An 11269-nucleotide genomic window follows, 5' to 3' on the forward strand; every position below is an offset into this window, starting at 1 on the left:
AGTTTTTGAAGTGTACTACAAATTAGATTTTATTATTGTCATATTTCTTTACATTTAACACTGGCTAAGATTATGACGTTCAACAAGAATTTTATAGGCTATGAGTAGTGTTTAAATCACCCACTAAGATTACCATTTATAGTTCATCTCATAATTTGTATATGGCTTATATCATCATTTGTTCCTCACTAACATATAAAGTAAGGAAGGCCTACAGTTTTAACAGAAACTGTGTAGTTAACATAGTCAACTCTTTATTCTGCTCCTTTACACAAAGACTTTGCAACTTCTCATTAGTAAGGTTTCAATAAACTCTGAAATGTACATACTTAGTAGTAGTTATGTGCTACCATAAATCTTAAATACTTTATAGAAAAGTATTATGACTTGCCAAACAGTCCCAGTTTTGGCATATATAAGCAAATTCCCAAAATTAAATATATTTAAAACATTAAATATTTTAACAAACCTTAACACTTGCTGCAGTGTTCATTATGACAGGTCCCTTGTATAGAATAATTGAATTCCTCCTCCTACACATCTCTTGAACAACAAATATCTGGAATTATTTTGTTTTTGACATGTCAATCTTGATTTTTTCTTAAATGTGTACTTATGTAAGAAGTACATGGTTCTAAAATTTCATGAAATTCTTTTAAGCTTACGTTTTGTTGTATTTTCTAGTTTAAGAAAATCAATTACAATTTATATATAAAAAATGTTCCTTGCTCAATTCAGCATCACATCCACTAACATTGGAATGATACAGAGAAGATTAGCATGGCCCCTGTGCAAGGATGACAGGCAAATTTCTGAAACATTCCATCGCCCAATTTGTTAGGAAATGGAAAGACTTGGAAAAAAATTAAGTGAAGTAAGCCAAATCCAAAGAAACATAGGTCCCATGGTTTCTCTAATTTTCAATAACTAATGTATGTCTGGGATAAGCAGAAAAGGTCAAAAGTTATGTGTGTATGACCAGATAAGATTGTGTTAAGGGAAATGAACCCCAAGTTAGGGACACAAGTGGTTTTTTATTTTCTTGCTATTTTTTCTTACATACTTATGACGTGCAGTGTTTTTTTTTTTGTTTGTTTCTTTATATGTTCCTCCCCCATGTTATAACACCTGTTTTCAATGTATTTGAAGTTGGTGTGCCTACATCTTGTTTATACTCTCCTCTAATTTTTTGAGAGGAAGGACAAAAAAACCAAAATGCTTAACTAGGGATACAGGTTGACCCATGTAACAATGAGATGCACAATACACTATGTTGTAAAGTGAACTTTACAATTGAGGCCGGGAAATGGAGGAGGTTAATGGACTTGTGGAGGTGGGAGGGAAGGGATGGTAGGGGAACAATAAAGGAGGAGGTAACAATGCTTGTTAGGAAATGTACTCATTACCTTGCTCATGTAATTGTTACCCCTCTGTACAATATTTTTACAATAAAAATGTATAAAAATGTTCTGAGATGGAAGAGTTTATTTCCTTTATTTTACTCATATAATTTCGTTAGCAAAGAAATTCATGCAAAACACCGATATGAAGGTAATTTGAATAAATATGTTTGTGAACACACGCATGTGCTTAAGCACTTGCATGTGTGTTGGCGTGCTCAGAGTTTGAAATCAGGGCTTCAAGTCTTGCAAGGCCTTTTCTCTCTAGATTGGTGTGCTACTAAATGAGCTACATCTCCATTCTTGGCCCTTTGCTAGTTCATTAAAATTTTTGAAAAATAATCTCATGAATTTCGTTTGCCCTGATTGGGTTCCAACTGTTGTCCACAGATCTCAGGCTCCTGAGTAGATATCCCAAGTAGTTAGGATTACAGGTCTGACAAACCAGCAAAGACTTTCAGAATAACGTTAAAAGTAGAAGAAAATTTACTTCAGAGTGGCATGTTTTAGCATCTCCAATTTTAAAGCATTTTGGAGTGATTATTTATGATTTTTTAAATTTTTGGTTACTTATAAGAAAGTAGATGATGATATTTAAAAGTTTTAGTACTTTTTAAAAAGGATACTGGAATTGTGGGACAGAAGAAATTTGCCTCTCTTTGGACCTCAATGTTTAAGCTCAGCTCTGAGCATGATAACCCAATGTCACCAACACAATCTGTGTTGAAGACAAATGTGACAGAAAACAATCACCATGGGCAATATGAATATTGAATTGAGAGTGTTATAGAATGGAGAGATTTTATCTACCTTTTGTGTATTGCTGAAAGACTTTTGGAAATTTGACTCATTTCCTTCCTCACTGTGTGTGTCTTTAGGTCATGCACTTACTGCCTTTAATTACAATTCTTCCCAACACTAAAATGGTAATAACATTAGCATTATAGCAAATGTTATCTTAACAATTAAGGGAATAAAACTTGTGAAATACTTAACATAAACTTGTAGGAATGAGCTTTGAGTTTAGCCAGCATTCTTTTTAAAATACTAAATAGAATGTGATAATAGTACAGAAACCATTACATGTAGTGAGCAAACAGAAGTAATATCTATTGATCATGCTCTGCTTCCAAGGAAGCCAGGTGGATAACTTCTCTTGCTGTAAATCAAACTGGTCATCTTATGTCTTGATAGTGTAAAATTATCAGGGACAGAATGATGAAAGAATGTTGTAGACTGAGATGAAATCCATAAGAAATTGTGCAAAACGGATAAAACATAAAATTATCTGAGCAGTATATTGTGTTTTACAACATTTAAGTTACATCGCAAAGATAAAGAAGACATAGAAGAATAAATTCATTTTTTGTTGTCCCATCATATGTCCTTAAAAGGATTAACTCTTTCCTCATTCTTATACAGGCATCATCGGATGAGAAGAACTGTATTTTTTTTTGTTTGCTTACTTCCATTTATTCTTCAGTTTTAAATCTGAGCTACTTGAGACTGAAAGAAACCAAGGGAAATTAGACAAACAGGCTTTGGAAAGAACAATCAATGTAAAATAAATAAACTACAGCCTTGTAACAGGTCTAACTAAATTGAGTTACATACTGTCAATTGTTAACACAAAATGATTTAAGCAATACCATGTTATTAAAAACTGAAAAATGTTAAGAGTTGCTACATTTTTTTTTCTTTTATACTACCTTGAATTAATAATTGATCTAATTTAGCGAGATTAAAGATAAGATTAACAGAAACTGGATCAAAAATGGACAAAAGGTTTGAATAGACATGTTCTCAATAAAGCCCTGAAAATTGCCTGTGGGTTTACAAAGTTGTGTTTAATACAACTTCTATGCTGCCGTAATGCTTTTTGAGCAGAAGTCATTAGAGAAATATAATTCAAAATTACTATGATACAACTTCATAACTATTATAACTTATCAAAAAATTAATGGAACCAGTTATGGTGGTAAAGGCTTGTAATTTCAAGCATTTAGGAGGTTGGATTTAAGTCTAAGGCCAGTCTAGGGTACTGCAGATAATAAAAACCTGCCCTTTATTACCTTTGAAGAAAAGGTAATAATGTTGGTGAGAGTGTGGAGAAAATGAAATTATCTACTCTATTGGTCAAAAAACAGGTTAGCATTCTTGTGGTAGAAAGTAGTATGCAAGTTTCTACAGAAATTCAAAGTTGAGATATCATGTGACCCACCAATCATGTGATTATTTCTCTCTAGGTAACTCGAAAATAAATCTGTAGTTCATTGTTATTCACATTATTCACAAGAGCAGCCAAGATATAAGTCAATGTTCAGTGTTCAACTGCAGACTATTAAAGCAACCTTGGTACAAGCACAAATATCTTTTTCTGTTTCATCCTTAAAATAACAAGAGACTGCTGCCATTAGCCATAACTTACAATGACCTGAAAAATGTATTGGAAATGAAGAAAAATGTTGTGTTCTGATCTTTGTAAACTCACTTTCTCTCTCTCTCTCTCTCTCTCTCTCTCTCTCTCTCTCTCTCTCACACACACACACACACACACACACACACACACACACACCAACTTCAAATATTAAGACAGCATTTTTTTTAAGTAAAGCAAAGTGGAACATCTGGGGCATTTAGTTTACAATGTAGAAGATACTAGATATACAGTATGAGGTATAGAGTTGAAATGTTCATGAGAATGCAGGGGACAACATTGGCCTTACATAGGAATGAAGCTAAATAAGTAGGAGTTGTTCTTCTTAGTAAGGGTTGCTCTTTTAGTTGTTCTTCTTTCAGTAATGGATAAGATGAACGTAATTTTTTCAATATACCTGCCTGTTTGGAGAAATGATAACAAACAATATAGCAATAATGTTGCACGCTCAACATAGAACAAACTGTCAAATTAAAATACATGAGATTATCCTTGACGTAAACTAATTATTACAAATAAGGGAAACCATGGGAACTATGTTTTTTTAAGTCTGTCTTATTTCACTTAATATGATTTTTTCCAAGACCTTCATTTCCTTACAAATGAGGTAGTATCTTTCTTTCTGATGGAAGCATAGTATGTGTGTGTATGTGTGTATGTGAGTGTGTGTCTCATTTTCTTGATCCATTCATCTACTGAGGGCCATCAGGGTTGATTCCATATCTTAGCTATGGTAAATATTACTGTGATAACCATAATTGTGCTGGTAGCTTTAGTGTGGCCTTGTTTGTGGTCATCTGGTTCAATGCACAGAAGTAGGATTATTGGGTCATAGGGAGCATTATTGTGTACATCAAGTATAATCTTAGTAGATGAGTAGAACAGCTCAATAGCTATGTACATATGACCGTATAAGGTGATTCTAAGTGAAATGAACTCCAAGACATGTTCTTTGTTGTTGTTGTTCTTAATGTACTACATGATTTATTTTTATCCTTTTTATGTTTTCCCACCTATGGTTTATCCCCTGTAGTCACTGTATTTGATTTTGGTACCCTGTGTATTGTAAATATGTTGATCCGAACTGGGGAACGGGAAGGAAAAAAAAATAGTGAGACAAAGGACAAAGGGGGAAATTATGCAACAGTGTTACTCACAAAACAATAGCTTGGAAACGATCTTGGGAGGTGCGTTGTTAGGGAAGAGGGAGAAGAATGGGTGAAGGGGTAACAAGATAGAAAATAATTCATGACCTTAATTATGTAACTATAACCCCTCTGTACATTACCTTGAAAATAAAATTTAAATAAAATATATGAGAGCAGCAATACAGTCGGTGGGACTAGGGGAAATGCTGTACTATACAAAGAAAAGTAGAACAGCTATGGAGAGCAGCAACTTGACTTTAATGTAGGAAGTAATAAACTAGCGTATAGATTTTCAGCCTCATGTCAGTCACTAAAAAGGGAAAATGCATAATCAGCAAACCAATAGAGATAAAATAGAAAACTAAACAATTGAGGTGAAGAGATGACTTGCATCAAGAATAACAAATGACACAATTAGAAAACAATAACAAGATGGTAAGTTTAATAAACATTACCCATAATTCTATTAAATGTTGTTTACATCACAATTTGTTAGAACTATAATTCAAATCACAGTTTAATAGTATATCATTTTAGTAATAGTTTACTTATTATTGATTACTTCATATTGAATGTTTAATATATAATTTTACTTTCTGCAGATATAGAAAAAAATGAAACTAATTTCAATAAATTAATGTAATAATTCAAAGTGTATCCTACACTTAGCACTCATCTTAACATGAAAAAATAAATTATTGCACCTCATTGTAGTAAAATTCACACCACACAATACAGGAGGGTATGACTCCTCTAATCTAGCTTAAATTGTGGAAATTTGAATTTTACATGCATGTTTAATTCCTGTCTAGGTGACATCTAAAACATATACAATCATATACACGAAGAGTATTTCAGATGATACTTAAAAGTCACATTCATTAATTAAATTTTTATTATTTTGTACTAAATAAATATTTAAAGAGAGACTGAATTTCTGAGTAGATGATGATGTATGTGTGCCAGATTATTCATATTAAGGCTTATTTTATATTTCTGACATTGTTTCTACAGTCAGATTTCAATTTCCATAAGGGGTTAAGTGCTTTATATTGGATATATGAAAGTAAACTGAATGTTTATTCCATTAATCTTTTGCCACTTGTCTAATCCCAATATAATTTATCCATGTGTTTGATGTAATGAAAATAACAACAGATAAAAGCAAGATAAATCAGTCTGTAGTAGACAAGTATTTTCACCTTTATTTTCATAGTTGGTCCTCTTTTACACTACAGAATATTCTTGGAAAATGTGCTCCAGGCTGGCCACAACTGCAGAATATTATGGTTTGATGAATCATAAGAGAAGGAAGGAAGGGGACCTTTCTTCCAAAAGTCTGCTCCATGGGATGTGATCTGTTTCATGGTGCTGAATTGGAAATGAACATTTTTCACAGTCAACCTTGAAAAGCCATCTTGATAGACCATTTCTATAAGTAGTTACAGAGGATTATTGATGGCTTTGCAAGGATGCCAGATTGACCCATTTTGAGACAATTAACAGGAATTTAGTTAGCTGTTTCTTTGTATCTTTAGGAGAAAAACTCATTGACTCTAGGTCAGGGGATCATTGGGACCCAGAGAAGCTACTACCTTGAATAGTAATCCTAGACCTCTAAAACAAACAAAAAAAATACCACACAAAACCAACCAACAAACAAAAACTCCAGTAAGCACAGCCAGTCAGGTCTGTTATCACAGCCTACATGATGTCAGGTAAAAAACAGAAGCTGAAAGTCATTTAGCTGATCAATAATGTATTTTTTATGAGGCAGACTCAAATGAGACTCCAGAGAGTCAGAAAGACTGAACGGAGAGACTAAAATTGATCACACAAAGATTAGAAAGTAAAATTCCTTGTAGAACAAGTAAATCATAGAAAGCCTATGCATGTAAGAACAAGCCAGAAAACCAAATTCCAGAAATGCACATTTTCTTAGAGGTCAGCTTAATGAATTATCAATGGAAATCTTTGAATTCTTAAATATTTGACCACATGTGGGAGAAGGCTGAAGAGAATGAAAATGTCATTATTCACATTAGGAAGTAATCAAGCAAAGATTTGTTATAAAAAGAGAAAACAATTATTCCAAAAGTGGGTCTCATTTGTTTTGATGTAACAGTTCTTGATTTAGGTGCTAGCAATTGCCATACAATTGTTCAGTCCCACAGCTGAGTTGATACTGGCTGCAGTATACCTGCATGAAGGAAAAGAGAAAATTTACAAATGTCTGATGAAATGAGTTGAAGGTGAAGTGTTCTAATAGTGATATATGAGGTGTAGACACAAGTGAAGAGGTGGATTTTCTTTTCTAAAAATTCTCCATTTTTAGCCTGTGCCAGTGGCTCAGAGCTGTAATCCTAGCTAACCATGAAGCTGAGATCTGAGGACCGCAGTTCAAAGACAGCCTGGGCAAGAAAGTCCTTGAGACTCTTATCTCCATTTAACCACCAAAAAACCAGAAGTGACACTGTGGCTCAAGATATAAAGTACCCCACCTTGAGTTGAAGAGCTCAGGAACAGTGCCCATGCCAAGACTTCAAGCCCCTCGAACAACAACAACAAAATCTCCCTTTTCTTGGACTGCCTACATCTTTTCCTAATATTCAACAAAGAAGCCATTTTGTCACCCACTACCTTTAAGTCCTTTGCTAGCTATTGCAAATAGAATGATTTGGTATCTTATGTCAAAGGGTTCATTTTTGTGGAAACAAATGCCAGCAGTGGTAACTTTTTTTCCAGTCCTTGAACTCTGGACCTGGGCACTGAACATGGTTATACTTGTAGCTTTCATGTGAGCTTGTTTGTTAATTTTTGGATTACTGCCCATGTGGGGAATTACTGGGTCTTAAAGGAGATGTATATTTACTCTTTTCAGGAAACTCCGTACTGCATTCCACAGTGTTTGAACAATTTAATTTCCAACCAACAGTGTGATAGAGTTCCCAATTGACTGCATCCATGCCAGCATTTGCTATAGTTAGCTTTCTTCATAATGAACGTTCTAACTGGGAAGAGGTAGAATCTGTCTTGTTTACTTGTAGATACCAAAACTGAATGAATCCATGAAACCTATATTATTTTGTCTGCATTCCTTTCTCTTTTCTCTTAGTAGAATTTTCCCAAGCCTTTCATTTTTTCTTAAGACTGGTGAAAAGTTATCCTTTCTAATGGGTGAATAGAATTCTATTGTGTATGTGTGTGTGTGTGTGTGTGTAAGATGACTATAAGCCCATGAGTTCATTTCTAAGCCTTCTGTTTCATCTGTAATTTTGTAATTCCATATTAAATTTGAATTGCTTTCTCGAATGCATTGAAGAATATTGTTGGAATTTTGATAAATATTGCATTGTTAGTAGTTTGGGGGCAGTATTGCAGTTTTCACTATATTAATTCTTACAACCAGGAGCATTGAAGGACTTTCCATTTCCTTGAATCTCCTTCAGTTTCCCTTTTTATATTTTTAAAGTTTTCACAGTAGAGGTCCTTCACATATTTAGTTAAATTAATTAATTCTCAGTTTTGTTGTTGGTCTTTTGTTTAGATTTGTTTTGATTTTGAGGCTAATACATATGAGGTTGTTTTTTGGGTTTCAGCCTGGTTCATCCCGCTGTTGGTAACAGAAAAACTACTGATTTTTGTGGGCTATATACCTTGCTACATTGCCGAAGTTTAACATCACTTTTACTATCTTAAGGCAGGAAGCTATAGGGTCATTTCATCTGTAAAAAGGGATAGTTTACTTCTTCCCTATTTGGATCCTCTTTATGTTTTTCTCTTCCCTATTGCTTTTGCTAGATAGTCCACTACCATATTGAAGAGTAGTAGAGAGAGTGGACATCTTTGTCTCATTCCTGATTTTAATGTCTCCATACTTCCATTGTTACGTAATTGCTAATTATCATTATCATATACATATTCAGTAGTATATTGAGGAACGTTCCATGCATTCCTAGCTTCTCATAACTTTTTAATCATAAAGTGGTATTTCAGGTTGTTAAAAAGCTATTTCTACATCCAAATAGACAATGATGTGTTTCTTGTCCTGGCTTCTGCTGATGGTTTGTATTATGTTTACTGACAAGAATATTGAATCCAATTGTATCCTATGCTCAATCCTATTTGATCATACGATGTGATTTTTTTGTTAGTGGCAGAAATTGGTTGGTGAGAATTTTTTAAGAAGTTCTGTATCAATGCTGATCAAAGAACTGGGTTCATAGTTCTCTTTCTTTGGTGAGTCCCTATGTGATTTGGGAAAGAGTCTAATTCTAGCCTCATAGAATGTGTTTTGATAATTCCATTTCTCTTTCTATTCCATTGAAGAGTTAGTTCTAACTACTGTAAGTTCTTTGCAGGCCTTAATTTCATGGTAAATTCATTGAGTCCTAGATTTTTCTGGAATGGAAAGTGGTTTATTGACATTTCATTTTCATTACTTCTTATGTGTTACTTTTTGGTTCAGATCAAGTATAGGAAAGCATGAATTTCTCCAGGATTCTCCAGGTGATTGGCATACGGTTTTCAAAGTACTCTCTTGCAAACTTCTTAATTTTTTCTTATTTATGTTGTGATGTCTCATTTTTGTCTGTAATTTTCTCTATTTGGGTGAGTTCTCTTATTTTTTAGGGGGGGGATTTTATATCATGAAGGTGATATACTGAAGGGTGGGTTACAGTTAAATAAGTAATGAGTAATTTTTTTGTGGGGGGGGTCCGGTCATGGGGACTGAACTCTGGGCCTGGGCGCTGTCCCTCAGCTCTTCAGTTCAAGGCTAGTGTTGTACCACTTGAGCCACAGAGCCACTTCTGGTTTTTTTCTTTTTGCCAATGTGGTGCTGAGGAATTGAACCCAGGGCCTCAGGCATGCAAGGCAAGTGCTCTACCACTGAGCTACCTTCCCACCCCCATGAGTACATTTTTTAACAGTATTACCCTTCCTCATTTTGTTCTCCTTCCCCCAACCCTGACATCCTACTCCCCCAAAGTTGTGAAGTTCATTTCTAACATATCATCTGTATATCACTGCTGCTTTGGTTAATCTTTGTCCCACCATTTCTGTGATTTCCCTTCCCTTCCCCAAATCAGATTAATTTATTTATAAGACAAAGGGTACAGAAATTAAAAAACAGTGACTACAGGGAATAAACCAAAGGGTAAAAACTAAATAGAAATAACTAAAAATTGTTCACTATACAATCATCTTGTATCCATGTCTTGGAGCACATTTCAATAAGCATCATTTTATATGGTGATATGCATATTGTTATTGAGCTATTTTGAATATCCTACACATATTCTATTTTTTCCAAATGAGTGGACTGTAGACTCTGATTCTTTGGGTCTGGCTTGTTTGACTTATGTTTTCCAAGTGATTCCATTTCCTTACTAATGGGGCAATATCATTCATTCTGACGCAAGCATAGAGTTTTGTGAATATATTCGACATTTTCTTGATCCATCATTGCTGGGTCATATAGGAGCTCTATTGAGGAACCTCTATACTTCATTACAGAGTATTTGAACAAGTTTACATTTCTACCAGTAGTGTAGTAATGTTCCTTTTTGGCCACATCCCCACCAGCCCAGCATCTCTTATTATTAGTTTTCTTCATAATTGTCATTTTAACTGGAGTGAGGGTGGAATCTAAATGTTGCTTTGATTTGCATTGCTTTTATGGCCAGAAAGGTTGAGTATTTCTTTATGTGTCTTAAGGCCATGCACATTTCTTCTTCAGAGAGGTCTGTAGCCCACTTATTAAGAGGGTTGTTATTTCTTGGAGGATTTGTTTTTTGGGTGACATTAACTTTTTGGGCTCTAAATATATTTGAGATATGAGGCCATTGCGCGTTGCAGAGCAACTAAAGGTCTTCTCCCAATCTGCATGCTTTTTATCTATTTATCTACGTAAGTTCTCATCTTAGTCAGATTTAGTAAGGGTCTGTCAAGTCTGTTAATTTATTTAAAAAACCAATACTGATTTAGTGATTCTTTCTATGTTTTATTTTGTCTTTATTTAGTTATTTCTGATTTAAACTTTTTATTTGTTTCTGTCTATTGCCTTGGGTTAGGGCTTCTTCCTGTTTTCAAGGAGCTTGAGCTACATAATTAAAATATTCATTTGAGATTTCCCCAATTACTTGCTGTAGGCACAGAGAGCTATAAATTTTTGTGTAAGTACTGCAAATATCAGAGTAGCTGGTATTATGTGTGTTCCTTTTTGTTAAATTCTAGAAACTTTCAGATTTCCATTCTAATCCCTTCAGTGTTGCATTGGTCAT

At 34.2% G+C, this 11269-nt stretch overlaps 1 pseudogene; it reads left to right on the forward strand.

The window, feature by feature from the left end:
- The first annotated feature begins 725 nt into the window (after positions 1-725).
- Positions 726-838, forward strand: LOC122095101 (annotated as a pseudogene).
- The last annotated feature ends 10431 nt before the right edge of the window (positions 839-11269 follow it).

This window comes from Dipodomys spectabilis, unplaced genomic scaffold (assembly GCF_019054845.1).
Source record: "Dipodomys spectabilis isolate Male_0828 unplaced genomic scaffold, ASM1905484v1 ptg000334l, whole genome shotgun sequence".
In the NCBI taxonomy this organism is placed as follows: Eukaryota; Metazoa; Chordata; class Mammalia; order Rodentia; family Heteromyidae; genus Dipodomys; species Dipodomys spectabilis.